Here is a 17,406-nt window from a genome sequence, read left to right as displayed (position 1 = left end):
CCAACCGCCAATCCAACCGCGCTATCCAATCTGACCAATCACCAGTCATTCCCTCCTACCCTCCGCCCCCACAATCCGTCAACTGACCAATCCATATCCTCAGAACAAACGCCGCTTGAGTGAATCGCCAATCAGATAGTTAGGGCTTGAACGGCTATTTTCAATTGGTCTATACTTTACCTGCTTCTGCGAACAGCTAGTCAGATCTGTACTCCCGGAGCAGAGACTGGTTCTTTTTCTGAGCAAGTTACAGCGGAGGCTTGTAAACTGTTCGGTGCATTTGTTGCTTCGTTTCCATTGAAGCAGCGGTGAAGAGTAAAAACTGTCCAGATAATTTCATAAACACAGACAGTTTAGATATTTAAAATCAGCATGGAATGAGGTCATTCGGCCCATATTCTCCATGCTGGCGCTTTGCAAGAAACAATTCAATTAGGTATGCCCCCCTGCCTTTTTAACTATAGCGCCGCACTTTGTTTCCCTTACTTATATAATGACCCAATTCTCTTTCAATGCTATGATCGAACCTACGCCCATCACACTCTTGGGCAGTGCATTCTTAAAAGGTTTAACTCAAGTTTTGACATTGTTTCATTTGCTGATTAGCTTTAATTTCGGGTTTTGGGCTCTTCCACAATAGGAATTCTTTTGCTCTATCTACTCTGTCACACTCCCTCATCATTTTGAATATGCCCATCAAATCTCATCTCAACATTCGCTTTGCCAAGACCCAATTTCTCCAGTCTAACTATGTAACTGAACTTTCTCTGCTTGGAATGATTCATGTTAACTTTCCTGCATGCTTAAAGTCTTCCAAAAGTGTAGTGCTCACAACCGGACATAATACTGAAACGTGTACAGGTTTATCATAACTTGCTTGCTGTTGTACTGTATATTTCTTTCAATAAAGCGGAGGATCCTGCATGCTTTATTAAACATTTTTTCGTGCTGATCTACCACATACAATTATTAATTGCACATATACTGCAGGTCCTTCTGCTCCAGCATGGGCAATGGCAACAAAGTTGGAAAAATAGTGAAAACGAAAACATCAGAATCTTGACTTCGAGAAAATGTAATTCTCCCGTTGAACTTAAATGATGAGTTTAGAATCTCACCACTGCGCAGCGACATCTTTCCCAGGTATTTGCATCTCATTATTAAGCCAACTTACTTTGTTCCATGCCTTCCTAAGAATCTAGATGGTACAAATTCCAGACATGTAAATAATTACCATGATTACCATTCTCAGCAAACTTTCGTCCACAGAAGTCAGCATTGGCAAACCACAAGCTTGCACCATCATGGACGCTCTGGATTGAAATCTCACACCTCTTCAATCCTTTAACGTTTGATTTTGGAGCTCGGGGACAATATGATTTACATTCTTCTACAAATAACTTTATATTCAAAGAGACACGTATCTACATATAAGGCATCTTACGGCTCTTAGCTTGCTTTCTTAGTACTAACTCGCTTTGCACTTAGAGGTTTCTTGCTTTTGCATTCCATTGCTTTTTATCACAGAAAGGCAGGCAGCTTGTCATGGTTCGGAGTACTGAACAGTTAAGGGGGTGTCTGTACGCCACCAGGCTACATCAACACCACACCAACAGCATGTGTCATCAGATTAAGCAGCAAACACACTGCATGTGCTTTTAGGCTTGCCTTTTTGACATTTTAATCAAATACCTTTCTATGTAAAAGGTGTCTATTTTGGAAAATCAAAGGGGACCAGCTCTCTGTGGGGTGGAGGAGACTATAGTCAGTCAAGGGGTCCAATAAGCCTCATCCACTTCAAACGCAGGGTGTTATCCATAGTCAGTTAGGCACTTAGCCATATCAGAAGATTAGTGTCCTTGCAGAGTGTGGATTGGGTCATGGTCAGTCCTGCAAGTCAAGTGCAACCGCTTTGGAGAATACAGGTCAGGGTTCTGAGATGACATCAGGCTGGGGCTGTAGATATGAGGGGCTAGGGAAAGCAATGGTCACAAAATGCTGATGAGTATTCTTTAAGTCCTGACAAGTTGTTATACTTTAGGATACAGCATTAAACAATAAATTATTGGAGAATGTAACAAATGTAATGTAATATTTGTGAGAGATTTTAATCTTCATACAAACTTGAACAATCACATTGCCAAATGGAAGAACTCATCTGGAAGTTCAGTTTGCAGAATGTCTTCCTTAAGCAATATATTATGGAACAAATGAGCTAAAGCTGCTTCAGATCTAGCATTGTGCAATGAGGCAAGATTAATTTTGTAATATCTTAGCAAAAGATCCACTGGGAAGTAGTAATCCTAATACTTTTGAACTCCACATTAAGTTTGAAAACAACATACTTAGAGCATTAACAACTCAAACATAAAGACAATTACGGTAATGTGATGGAATAAAAGCTTGAGATTGATTTTGTAAAGCAAAATATATGGGGGGGGTAAATGAAAAATGGGAAATATTTAAATAAACAATTTCTATTGTTTAAAATTGTTAAAATAATATTAAAATAGCAAAAAGGCAATCCTAAAAGCTTTGCATCTTAATGCACAAACCATTCAGAATAAGGTAAACGGTGCAAATTGAGGTAAATGGGCATGATCCATTTGCCATTCCAGAGGCATGGTTACAACGAGATCAAACTCAGAACACAAAGATATTTGACTTTTTGGAAAGGCAGGAGGGAAGAAAAAGGTTGTAGGGTAGCACAGTTCATAAGAGGAGTTAAGAGAAATGAGAACTGTTGTAAGAGGTAATCTACACTCAGATGATGTAAAGTCCATTTGAGCGGAGTTAAATAACAACAGCTATACAAAACCCTGGTTCGGCCACATCTGGAGTATTGTGTCCAGTTCTGGTCGCCTCATTACAGGAAAGATATGGAAGCATTGGAAAAGGTGCAGAGGAGATTTACCAGGATGCTGCCTGGAATGGAGGGAAGGTCTTACAACGAAAGGTTGAGAGAGCTGGGGCTTTTCTCTTTAGAACGACGAAGGATGAGAGGTGACTTCATAGAGGTGTACAAAATGATCAGAAGTATAGATAGAGTGGACAGCCAGACAATTTTTCTTAGGATGGAGGTAGCTATACGAGGGGGCATAGTTTTAAAAGTGAGTGGAAGTAGATACAGGGGAGACATCGGAGGTGGGTTCTTTACTCAGAGAGGTAGGGCGTGGAATGCATTGCAGGAAAGGGTAGTGGAGTTGGCCTCATTAGGGGCATTTAAGCGGATATTAGATAGGCATGTGGATGATAGTGTAAGGTAGGAGTGGAGGTTAGATAGACCTCAGGTTTAGGGTAAAAGTTCGGCACAACATCGTGGGCCGAAGGGCCTGTACTGTGCTGTATAGTTCTATGATCCATGTTATAAGGGAAAGAAAACACTGGGAGGAGTACCGTATGGGCCCCCAAATAGTAGCCACACTATAGGAAAGTGTATAAAGCAACAAATAATAGGAGTACATGAAAATAAGAGAACAATAATTATGGGTGACTTTAATCTTCATGTTGATTAGGATAACCAAGGTGGAAAGGGTGGCTACAGCAACAAATTTATAGAGTGCATTAGGAATAACTTACTAGAGCAATATGCCATGGAGGAAACCAGGGAACATTCTATCCTGGATCCAGTAATGAATAATATAAAGCAAGTTTAACAAATTACCTCGCAGTAAAAGACCTCCCGAGGAAGTAATGATCATACCACAATAGAATTTAATATTTAGTTTGAGCATGAGAAACTTGGGTTGAAAACAACTGTGTTTAACTTAAATATAGGGCATTATAATGAAATGAGGATAGAATTAGCTAAAGTGAACTAGGTAGATTAGCACAAAAGACAGTAAGCATGCAGTGGTAGACATTTAAGGAGATAATTCATGACCCTCAGCAAAATGATATCCCATGAAGGAGAGATTCTTAAGAGAGGGATAGACCAAGCATGGCTAACCAAGGAAGTTAAGGAAGGTATAAAATTGAAAGAAAAAAACATATAAAGAGGGAAAAGTCAATGGTAGCCACAAAGCCTAGGATAAATTCAGAAACAATAAGAGAGGGCAAAAAAGATAATAAAAAGACATAAAATAAACTGCAAGGACAAATTAACGAGAAATAAAGAAAGGTGACAATAAGATCTTTTTAAAAAATGAAAATAAACAGAGATGAAAGTGAACTTAGATCCCTTAGAAAATTAACCTGGGGAGATAGTTATAGGGAACAAGGAAATGGCAGAGGAGTTAAACAGATATTTTGCATCAGTCTTTACAATAGAAGATACTTTAAAAATCACATTATTACTAAAGAATTTGGAGGAGGAATTAGGTACATTCATCACTACTAGAGAACTAGACAAACTAATGGAGCTAAAGGCACTCAAGTCCCCTGATCCCTGATGGTTTGCATTCTAGGATCCTAAAAGAAGTAGCTACAGAGATAGTGAATGTATTGGTTGTAATTTTCCAAACATCTTTGAATTCTGGAGAAGTATCAGAGGACTGTAAAACTGCCAATGTGACAGCCCTATTCAAAAAGGGAGAGGGAAAATGTGGTTAACGGTTGGCCAATTAGCCTAATACCTATTGTTGAAAAAGCAGTGTAATCAATTATTAAGGAAGTAATAGCAAAACATTTGGAAAATCGTAATCTAATCAAGCAAAGTCAACATAGCTTCTTGAAAAGGAAATTGTGTATGACTAATCTATTAAAGATTTATGAGGAAGTTACAATCCAGGTAGATAGAGGTGAACTAGTAGAAGTATTATATTTGGACTTCCAAAAGGCATTCAACAAGTTACATCACAAAAGGCTAAATCATAACATAAGAGCCCATGGTGTTGAAAGTAGTATACTGGAGTGAATACAGAATTGGCTAGTGAGAAGCAAACAATGAGTGAAGATTAGGTGTTCTTTTTCAGGTTTTCAGATTAGAACCCCATTGGTCATGGTTGCCATCAGGGTTAGTGCTGGGATTGCAACTGTTTACAATATATATTAATGATTTGGAGGAAGAAAACGAAAGTGCTGGCACCAAATTTGCAGACAAAAATAGATGGTAAGGCAAGTTCCAAAGGGGTTACAAACAGTTTACAGAATGATATAAATTGCTTAAGGGAGTGGGAAAGAGTTGGCAAATGGAGTATATATGGGAAAATGTGAATATGTTTATTTTTGAAAGGAGAACAAAAGAAGAGGGTATTATTTAAATGGAAAAAGCTGCAGAAAGCTGCAATATAAAGAAAATTGGGAGTACTTGTGCGTGAAACACAGATAGTTAGCAGCAGGTAGCAGTCAGGTAGCTAATAAAATGTCAGCCCTTATTGCAAGGTGGTTAAACATTGAAACAGAGATAGGAGCAGAAGTAGGCCACTTACCTCCTCAACCCTGCTCCATCATTCAATATAATCATAGCTGATCATTATAATCAATATCCTAAACCCATCCTCCTCCCATATCTCTTGATCCCTTTACCACAAAAGCTATATCTACCTTCTTGTTGAAAACACATAATACTTTGGCCTCAACCACTTTCTGTGGTAGTGAATTCCACAGGCTCACTACTCTCGAGATGAAGAAATTTCTCCTGATCTCAGTCCTAAAAGATTTACCCTTTATCCTTAATTATGATCCCTGGTTCTGGACTCCCCAGCCATCGGGAACATCCTTCCTGCATCTATCCTGTCTAGTCTTGTTAGAATTTTATAGGTTTCTATGGGATCCACTCTCCTTCTAAACTCCTAACTGAGTCAATCTCTCCTCATAAGTAAGTCCTGTCATCCCAGGAATAAATTTGGTAAACATTTGCTGCACTCCCTCTATGGCAAGAACATCCTTCTTCAGATAAGGAGACCAAAACTGCACACAATATTTCAGGTGTAGCCTCATCCATGCCCTATATAATTGCAGAAGACATCCTTGTTCCTGTACTCGCTTCCTCTTGCTATGAAGACCAACGAACAGTTTGCCTTCTTTATTGCCTGCTGCACCTGCGCATTTACTTTCAGCGAATGGTGCATGAGGCTAAATTATAATCTGCCTTCCTATTTTTGCTACCAAAGCAGATAACCTCAAATTTATCCACATTATACTACATTTGTCATGCATTTTCCCACTCATTCAACCCGTCCAAATCACATTGCAATATCTCTGCAGCCTCCTCACAGTTTATCCTTCCACCCAGCTTTGCGTCATCTGCAAATTTTGAAATATTACATTTTATTCCCTCATCTAAATCAATAACATATATAATCTCTGTTGTACCCTACTAGTCACTGCCTGCCATTTATTCCTACTTGGTTCCTGTCTGTTAACCAATTTTCTATCCATCTCAATGCATTACCCCAATCCCATGCAGTTTAGTTTTACATTTGTCTCTTCTGTGGGACTTTGCAAAAGTCTTCTGAAAGTCCAAATAAACCACACCCACTGGTTCCCCTGATCAACTCTACTACTTACATCCTCAAAGAATTCCATTTGATTTCTCAAGTATGATTTCCCATTTGTAAATCTTCACTGTGTCCGATTCTACCCCTGTCTCAGTGCTCTGCTGTAAAATTGTTGATAATGGACTCGAGCATCTTCCCCACTACCATTGTCAGACTCACTGATTCATAATTCCCCGCTGCTCTCTACTTCCTTTTTTAAATAGTGGGGTTACATCAGCTACTCACTGGTCTATAGGAATGATTCCAGAGTCCAAAGAATCTTGGAAAATGACCACCAATGCATCCACTATTTCTAAGATCACTTCTTTAAGTACTCTGGGATGTGGATTATCGGGCCCTGGGGATTTATCAGCCTTCAATCCTACAAATTTGTCCAACACCATTTCTCTACTAATACAAATTTGCTTCAGTTCTTCCCTTTCAGTAAACCCCATGTTCCCGTTCATTTCTGGTATGTTATTCATGGCCTTCTTCGTGAAGACAGAAGCAAAGTATGAATTTAGCTTGTCAGCTGTTTCTTTGTTGCCCCACTTTGGTCTGTAAGAGATCTACATTAATTTTCACCAACCTTTTTCTCTTTATATCCTTACAGAAGCTTTTACTGTCAGTTCTCTTGTTCTCCACAAGCTTACTTTCATACTCTATTTCCCCCTTCTTAATCAATCCCTTGGTCCTCCTTTCCTGACTTCTAAACTGACCCCAATCCCTAAGTCTGTTGTCTTTTTTCCCTTGTCAACTTGTATGCTTTTTTTTTGCATCTAAGTTCAATTGCAAGCCATGGTTTGGCAACTGTTCTCTTTGTACTCTTGTGCCAGACAGGAATAAATATTTTTTGTAGTTCACCCAATCACTCTTTGAATGTTTGCTATTGCCCATCCACTGTAATATTTCAGTAATAGTTCCCAATCCATTATAACCAACTCACTCCTCATACTATCCTAATTGTACACACATCTATCACTTACTCTGGCAGGTTATTCCATATATGCCCCTAAAGTCCCTCCTAAACCTTTTCCCTTAATGCCCTCTAATTTTGAATTCCCTTATCCTGGGAAAAAGATCTTGGCTATTCACCTTATCAATGCCCCTCATGATTTTAAAAACTGCTACAAGGTCACCCCTCAGCCTCCTATGCTCCAGGTATAAAAAGTCCCTGCCTATCCAATATTTCCTCATAACTCAAACCCTCCAATCTCAGTAACATCTTTGTAAATCTTTTTTGCACTCTTTCCAGTTTAATAACATCCTTCCACAGCAGAGTGACCAGAATTGTACTCCAAATGTGGCTTACCAATGTCTTGTCTAGCTGAGTACAGGAGTTGGGACGCATGTTACAATGCTCTGACCAATGAAGGCAAGTGTGCAAAATGCTTTCTTCGCCACCCTATCTACCTGTGACACCACTTTCAAGGTACAATGTATCTGAACCCCTAGGTCTCTGTGTTAAACAACACTCACCAGGGACCTACCATTAGCTGTGTAAGTCTTGGTCTTGTTCATCTTACCATAATGCAAGACATTGTCTGTGTGTGTGTCTGTCTGTGTGTGTGTCTGTCTGTGTGCTGGTGGTGGTGGTGGGGGGGGTGGGGGGTGTTGGAGATTGTTATGCAGGGTTATACATTGGCAAACCCACACATAGCATTCCTGTGATGCCAGCACCCAACCCCTACTTCGGGAACTTACCAGGTCTGGCCTACATGTGACTCCAGGCCCAAGAAATGTGGTTGACATTCAACTGCTCTCTGGGCAATTAGGAATAAATGCTGGCCTGGCCAGTGATACCAACATCCCATGAATGAATAAACAGAAAGAACGTGCTGCAAGTGACACATGCTAAGATTGTTGACCTCTGGGTTTCAGAGCCTGAGCAGTGGCTGGAGTCACTGTAGTGCATCCACAGTACAAGGGTGCCACATGGATGGCATGTTTTGGGAGATGACCACACTGCAGGAATGCAGCACACAGGCATTTAAGAATGGGTGACCACCAGGCTGTCCAGGAGAAGTAGAAAGGTACTGAGGAGTTCACTAAGATGATTTTACTCATGAATCAATTTTTTACTTTGGATACTAGTAAGGGAAGTGTCTTCTCAGTGGATTGCAAGCCTGTGACAATGCAGTAACTCAGCTATGCAGAAGGGAAGGAAGAAGAGTGGACGAACAGTCGTGATACAGGATTTGTTAATTATGGGAATAGACAGGCTTTTCAACAACCATCAACATGACTCTAAACTGATGTGTTTCCTCCATGGTACCAGGGTCAAAGTTGTCACATGGCGGCTGCAGGACATTCTTCTCAGGGAGGTAATCAGCTGGAGATCATGATCCATATCAGTACCAACATAGCTAGGAAAGGTGTTGTGGTCCTGTGACCAGAATTGAGGATGTTAGGTGGAAAATTAGCAAGCAGGACCTCAAATCCTGGATTACTTCCAATGCCATATGCAAGCGAATACAGAAATAGACAAATGACTCCATAGCTGGAAAGATGGTGCAGAGGAGCATTTGATTCCTAATTCATGGGACTGGCTGTGGGAGAGATGGCACCTACACAAGCTGGATGGGTTACAACTACCATCTGGGATTGAGTTCCTGGTGAAATGTTTTGTCGGTGCTGTTGAGCAGGATTTAAATTGAATCAACAGGGATGAGGAAACAAGGATAGTCTATCAGAGATGAATACCAAGGTATACAAAATACTGGGAGAAACAGTTAAGTCTAGAATCAAAAATGATAAGTTAATAGATGGAGTCAGAATAAGAGAGAAATTAAAACATTCTAAATGAAGATTACAGAGCATTTATGTAAATGCACATAGTATACTAAACAAGATCGGTGAGTTGCAGATGCAGGTTGCAAATGTGAAATTATGATGATGTGTTTGTTATAGAGACTTAGCTCAAGGAACAGCAGGACTGGGTGTTAAATATTCCTGAATACAAAGTTTTGGGGAAAGGAATAAAGGCTAGAGGGATGGCAGTATCTGTTAAGGATGACATTATATTGCTGGAGAAAGAGAACATCCGAGACTATTTAAGGACATAACTGACTTGGCTAGAGCTAAGCAAAATAATGAGTGCAACTACATTTGTCAGTTTAATGTACAGGCTAACAACTAGTCGGAACAATGTCGAGAAAGAAATCTGCAAGGAAATTATAGAGAGACAAAAAAATTATGGAGTAGTTACAGTGGGAAATTTTAATTATCCAAACGCAGAATGGGAAAGTGGTAATATTCTGTGTAGGGAGGTGCAAACATTCAGATTTCAGAAAAATTTTCAGCATGTGTCTAGTTCAATGGCAAAAGAGGAAAAATTAGATTTGGTTCTTGGGAAGGAAGTGAGCCAAGTTGATAACATATCAATGAGGAAACATTTAGGGGTCAGTAATTATTGTAACATAAGGTTTAGGATGATGGCAGAAGAAATAAAATGAACAACTTGAAATATGAACGTTCAACTGAGGAGAGCTTGGCCAGTTAGACTGGCAGGGAAAATGGCAACTGTTCATTAAGCTACCTTCAAAGAAGATGGTTGAGTATATTCCTTCAAAAACAAAGATAGGGCAAACAAATCCAGAGCTCACTGGATAAAAGAAGAGATAGCAATTAATAAAAAGGATAAAGCATCCTTAGAAAGTGTTAACTAGAAAATAAATTGAGAGCCAGGTTGAAGGTAGAATGTTCAGAAGGGAACTGAGAAAACAAATCAGAGAATGAAATAGGCATTATAAAAATAAAAGATTGGCAGCTAGCACAAAGGGAATCCCAAAGTCTTCCATAGACACAAATAGTAAAAGGGTGGTAAAAGGAGCAGTAAGACTGATTAGGCACCAAAAAGGAGGTTAACAAGTCGAAGCAAGGGACATGGCTGAAGTATTAAATAAATTATTTCTGTATTCACCAAGGAAGCAGATAATGCCCAGGCCATGGTGACAGAGGAAAAAAATAATTTTAAATTGATAAAGATATCAGATGAATTGATTGTACACAGAGTGAACAAGGCACAAAGACTGGAGGAGCTGAATCCAAGGAAACTAAAGGATTTGAAAATTACAGAGTAGCCGTAAATTTTCAGTTTTCCTTTGACTCCAGGTTTGTGGCAAAGGACTGGAGAATTGCAAACAATACACCCTTGTTCAAAAAAGGGTTTAAGGATAAAGCCAGAAATTATAATCCTGTCAGTTTAACTCCAGTGATGACAAAACTTCTAGAAAGAATCAGTAGACAAAGGACAAAAACAAGAAGAGCCAGCACAGACGTCTTAAGGGAAAATCATCTTAACTTGTTTTTGAAGAGGTAACAAAGTGTTGATGAAGATATTGCAGTTGATGTAGTATTCCATTCAATGCCACACAGCAGACTTGTTAGGAATGTCTGAGTTCGTGGAACAAAACAGATAGTGGCAATGTGAATAATAAATGGACTGTGATAGGAAACAGAGAGTGAAGTTTATCAGATATTTTTGGGATGGAAGCAGGGGGTCAGTATTGAGGATTCTTTCATTTCCTGATAAATATGAATAATCAAGATCTTGGTGTACAGGGACAATCTCATAGTGTGCAAATAATTAAAAACTTGGAAGCATTTTAAACTGTGAGAAGGACAGTGCAGAAGTTCAAAAGGATATTGACAACTTGGTGGTCTGGGCAGATAGACAGCAGATGGAGTTCAATTAGAAGTGTAGGTGACACATTTTGGCAGAAAGAATATGGAGAGACAGTATAAAACAAACCATACTGCTTTAAAAGATATGCACAAGCACACAGATAGGTGTGTATATGTACCTAAGTCATTAAGGATAGCAGGACAGCTGGAGAGAGCAGTTAATAAGACAGAGTTTCCAAAACTTCCTTAATGGAATATTGAGTACAAGTGCAAAGAAGTTATACTGAGCTGGTTGAAGATACAGGTTAGGCCTCATATGGAGTATTGAGTACAATTCAGAGCATCATACTTCAGGAAGGATGTGAGTGCATTGAAGAGTTTGCAAAGATAGTTCCAGATGTGAGAAACTTCAATTCTGAAGATAGATTGGACTGTTTCCTTTGGAGAGGAGAAGGCTAAGATCAGATTTGATAGAAGTTTTGAAAAAGATGAAGGGTCTGGACTTAACACATGGGGAGAAACTATTCCCACTTGTTCAGAAATTGAGGACAAGAAGGCATGGATCTTAAATAATTTGCAAAAGAGCAAATATAATGTGAGAAAATAATTGTCCTTATTTTTCAATTTGTTCACAGTTTAAACTAACCTGAACTTGTACAGTAAAAGGCACTGAAAAATAATTACCTTTGATAAGATTCAGTCATCTTATCCTGCATTGTTTGCCACCACTGGATGAGTATGACACAATTTGCTGTATTGTCAAAGCAGTCAAACATCTTACCTGAGTTTTTGCACTGCAGTGCAAAATTCTAGAGTATTATCAAAAGGGGAACAGACAGGCAGTTCTGCAGCAGAAAGCTGACTCCAGGATGGCATGTTGCCTCCTTGGTGTTAGGCTCGAGGATATCTCATATCATCTGTGGGGCATTTTGAAGGAAGAGGGTGAACAGCCAATGCTCATAGTCCATATCCACACCTACAGTTTAAAAAATGGGTTGAGGCCCTACTAAGAGAATATTAGGGAGTTAGGACTTAAATTAAAACTAAGACTTCAATGGTAATAGTCTCAGAATTACAAACAATGCCACATGTTAGCGAGAGTTAAAATAACAGGATTTACCAAATTATTGTGTGGCTGGAGAAATAGCGTAAGAGGGAGGGATTCAAATTTCTTGGTCATTAGGACCTGTTTTAGGGAAGGTAGGACCAGTAGAAGCAGGACAGGTGGTGTCTGAGCAGGGCTCGGGCCAATACCCTCAGGGGGTGTTTTTGTCATGCTCTAAGGAGGGTGGCACAGTGGCTCAGTGGCTCAGTGGTTAGTGCTGCTGCCTCACGGTGCTAGAGACCCAAGTTCAATTCCACCCTTGGGCGACTATCTGTGTGGAGTTTGCACATTCTCCCCATGTCTGCGTGGGTTTCCTCTGGGTACTCCAGTTTCCTCCCACAGTCCAAAGATATGCAGGTTAGGTGGATTGGCTAAGCTAAATTGCCTGTAGTGTTCAGGGGTCTGTAGATTAGGTGGGTTATAGGGGGATGGGTCTGGGTGGGTTGCTCCAAGAGTCAGTATGGACTTGTTGGGCCGAAGGGCCTGTTTCCACACTGTAGGGATTCTATGTTTTAAACTAGAATGGCAGGGGGATAAGAACTTGAGCAGGGAGAAACAAGGATAGAAACAAAAGATAGAAAGGTAAGAGCAAGAAGAGTGAAAAAACAAAGGCAGCCATAGTGCAGAATAAAGCTAAGATTACTAAAAAGGTAGAAAGACAAGACTAAAGGCTTTGTCTCTTCATACACAGAGCACGCAAAATAGGGTTGATGAATTAGCAGTACAGATAGATATAAACAGTTATGATATAGTTGCAGTTACAGAGACATGGCTGCAGGATTACAAAGCATGGGAAAGGAATATCCAAGGGTATTCATTAGTCAGGAAGGACAGACAAAAACGGAAAGAGTTTGGGATAGTATGTTAATAAAGGAGTCTTCGACGCAACAGTACTGGCTCAGAAAATGGTGATCGAGAATCTGTATGGGTGGAGATAAGAAAAACCAAAAGGACAAAATAACATTGTCAGTGTGTGTCTATAGGACCCGAAACAGTAGAGGATATGTGAGGGAAGTTGATAATCATAAAAAGAAAAATCAAAAGGTGCATGTAATTAAGTTAAAATTGTAATCATGAGTGACTTTAATTTTAACATAGATTGGATAAACCAAACTAATAATGGTTTTGTGGAAGAGAATTTCTTTACATGCATGTCATGATTTTTTTTAAACCAAAATGTTGAGGAACCAGAGATCAAACTATTTGAGACTGGGTACTGTGCAATGAGAAAGAATGAACGAACAAACAGTCTTGTTGCTCACTCCCTTGGAAAGAGCAACCATATTATTATAGGATTTTTCATGAAGTTACAGAGTGAAGGTAGTCAAATTGGAAACTAAAGTCCTTAATCTAAATTAAAGTATATACAGCAAAATGAAGAGCAAATCAGCAAGGATGGATTGGGGAACCTTATCAAATGGGTTGCTGATGGATAGGTAATGATTCACATTTAAAGAACATCTGCCATGAATTATAACAATTTTTATTTGAATTGGAAGGGATTGATTCATGATGTGCCATAAGAAACTATGATGGGACCTCACCTATTCACTGTGTTTATAAAATTTTTTGACAATCAACAGCTGTCCATTGAAGACTGTCAAATGACAAAGATTGGCAGCAGCATAAAACCATAACAGAAGATGACGTAGGAGCAGAATTAGGCCATTCAACCCATGAAGTTTCCTCATAACCCTCAATTTCCCTACTGATGAAAAATCTTTCTATCTCAATCTTATCTCTCATATTTAATGACCAACCTCTAAAGCCTTCTGTGGGAAAGAATTCCACAGATTCACTAACCTGAGAAATTCTTCCTCATCTCAGTCTTAAGTGTGCAACACCCTATTCTGAGATTATGCCCTCTGGTCAGAGACACTCTCACATGAGGAAGTAGCCCCTCCACATCTACCTTACTGCTAAGAATCTGCCATTTCTTTATTCCCATTATGAATTCTCCCGACAGTGCCTACAATAGACTCACTTTCATTTTAGTCAAATATTTCTTGCTTATATCCCTGAAGAAGCTTTTAGACTTTTTTTGCTCGATTGCATTTATGTTCTATTCCCCCCTTCCTTATCAGTTTCTTGGTCCACCTTTGTTGTATTTGATAAATCCTCCCAATCCTGAGAATTACTGCTATTTCTGGAAACCTTATAGGCACTTTGTATTCATATTACACAATCCTGAACTTGGTTTGCCATGGTTGACCACCCATTTTAGAATTTTTGCATCTTGAAGAAATGTATAATTGCTAGGTCATGTAACAATTTTTAAAAAGATTATCCATTACCTACGTACAGTCATGCTTTATAATGTGTTTTCTTGGTCCACTTCAATTTGTGCCTCATTTCCTTATTCAAATGTAACACCCCTGCTTTGGAGTGAACTAATTCACTAATAATGTGTCAGTTACTTAGCTGTGGGGAGAATAATGGAATTTGCAATTGATATCAATTTATCTATTTGCTGCACATTAGCTCCTACTGTGATTGTACACATGTATATAGGAAAGGTTAAGAATGTCTTCAAGTCAAATAATTTGCCACTTGCCAAAGGTTATAAGCAAGTAATGTCCAGTTTGGAAAGGTATTGGAAGTTGACCAATTGTAGGGAACTCTTCTACAATAAACAAGGCAAGATCTTCAGAGAAGAAAAAGAATCCAGTATATTTGTCTGTGTTCTAACTGTCTTATTGCAAGATTTCTATGCTCAGCATTATATTGCTCCACAATGAAACGTTGATGCCTTCAAAGGCTCAGTGATTGTCCTACAAGGCAGTAGCACTACAGCATTCAACTGAACAGCTTAATTCCATAGGATACAGATCTGTGTGTGTTACATTGGAATGTTACAAATTCAACCACTTGCGTTGCGGACAGGTGCACATACATGTAAATGCAGCATGCAATTGGTATAAGTGTAACATCTCGCCTCCCTATAAAGTTGCATGTATCACACAAGTAAATATCTTCACATGCACCTTGGCAATGAACAAGGTATGGCATATGTTCCATGAGTGAGGAAACATTTTTCTTACAACGATGCTACATTGTCGTAATTCAGATGATGTTAAATCAAGATTTCTTGTACCCTTGGCAAAATATATTTTCTACCACAATTCAACCAGGGAACCTTTCTGCTGTCCTAGCTCATATCCATTTGTCAACTCTTGCAGTACTCCCTTGGAATGAGGAGGACACTTAGCACAGAATTCCAGAGTAAGGAGGGAGACAGAAGAGGTTGCAAGAGAAAAGGTGTATGAAATCAGAATCAAGTCAGTGAAAGGCAAAGAAGGTGGAAAAGAAAAAAGGCTAGCAGAGGGAAAAAAAAAATCTTAAAAATTAAATCAACATTAGCAGTCATTTGTTAGTGCTCTTATGTCTTCGTCTTTCATCACCCATATTACTTCGAGGCCAGCTACACCTTAGTGAAATAGGGAATACCATTGTAGGCGGTCCAATGCACTCTTCCCAGATGTTAAGTAAAATTCCCAAATTGTCCTATGTTGTTTGACCACTCATGAGCTCCAAGTCGAGTGTGGAGTTTGGAATGCAAATATTTGCCATTCTGATGTTATTGCCTGCACATCTCTCATTGAACACCATCAAAACAGATGAAGTATCTAATTTCCTCTCTGTAAAACTGTCTATATAGTAGCCTTCAAAAGACTGCAGTTTAAAATTAAATGGCTGCAATCAGTTTTGGTACATACAAAGGATGTGGAAGGCAGCTCACATAATAAATGCAAAGTAAATGAACAACGTTTATTAGAATAAACCATTAACAATTAGAGTTTTACTGTCATTGTTAATGTAAACCTTCACAGCAGATGCAGCCAATTACATCAAAATGCCATATTAACAGTAGTTTGTAGAAAGTGATTGCTTTTTGTTCCTCAGGTATCATGGTATGACGAGAGAGACGATAACGTAGTGGTAGATGTTAGAAAGCCACAATAAATTACACCATGAATTACAGTAAAAAATAACTTTCCTTACAGTGTGGATTGAAATAAGGCTGGAAAACAAACTGCTCAAACGAGAAACACCATTCTGTACCAAAACAAAGCTAGGATTTTGCAGGATGATGTAAACTATTGTGACTGTTCTCAATACAACTTGCAAAATATGAACCAATGTTCAAGCACAAGATTCTAGACTCATTTAGGGAACTGGTTCTTTATAAATTATAATTCATGCTCGTTTAACCTAACCTATTTAAAGCCATGTACAAAAACCAAAGTTTATTTTAGCCCAACTAAAATCACAATAGGTTTTGCATATATGTGTCATGGATTTGAGGATGGTATAATTTAGAAATCTCAAGAGTTCTCATTTGTTAACAAACCTTAGATTATGACTGTATGGAGCACACTGGGAACTAACTTTCTCACATCACAACAGCAATAACTATTATCTTCTGTTCAATTAACAATCTTACAACCTGTTAATTACCAGCTTATTTTAAATGAGACAAAGCTTGTAAAAAGACCCAAGATCAATATATTGATGCAATTCTTATACACAGCTACAACCCCAGTGGGTTGGGAACAGAAACAACTATTGTGACAACTATTTAATGGACAAAATGTGGACTTGTTAAATGATGAATATTTTATTCAATAAATATCCAATATATCATTAAATAATCAGTTCTGTGGTCCTATCATGTTTCTTAACAGTAAAACCTTAAAATACCACAGTTCTACCAAATAATCTGGCATTCTTAAAAGATGTAGGATTTTCCCTATTTCATTCTGTAAATGTACTGTCTCAAGTTGATTGCCAACAGGCAGATAAATTGAGTTCAGCTTCCACTTTACAACTGGGTCTACTCCCTGCAACAGAAACTATACTGGAGATACTAATCTTGACTGCATTTCCAGGATACTAAATATAAGGTACGAGTAGCTAACTAGGCACAACAGTCATGCCCTCCATGATTGAATCGAGCAAAGCCCTGTATTCACATGAAGGAGGGCAAACTGGAATTTTCCCTAGTTACATTGTGCGAAAATGAGGCAGAATTATAATTATGTGGCAGAGTTTCAATCCACAACCTTGTTACAGCCATATTGTGTGTGTAGGCCAAGGAGAAAACCATTGCACATTTTCAACCATTTTGTGATGGTTAGGTGTGATACAGTCACACAGAATAGCTTTGCAATCATCTCTGTCACTAACACTGGTACCTGGTAAGAATGCACTTGGTAGGAGCATATAAGTTCAAAATACCCTCTTCACCAGATAAAA

This window comes from Rhincodon typus, chromosome 10 (assembly GCF_021869965.1).
Source record: "Rhincodon typus isolate 14 chromosome 10, sRhiTyp1.1, whole genome shotgun sequence".
In the NCBI taxonomy this organism is placed as follows: Eukaryota; Metazoa; Chordata; class Chondrichthyes; order Orectolobiformes; family Rhincodontidae; genus Rhincodon; species Rhincodon typus.
Note: the sequence above shows the minus strand (reverse complement) of the source record.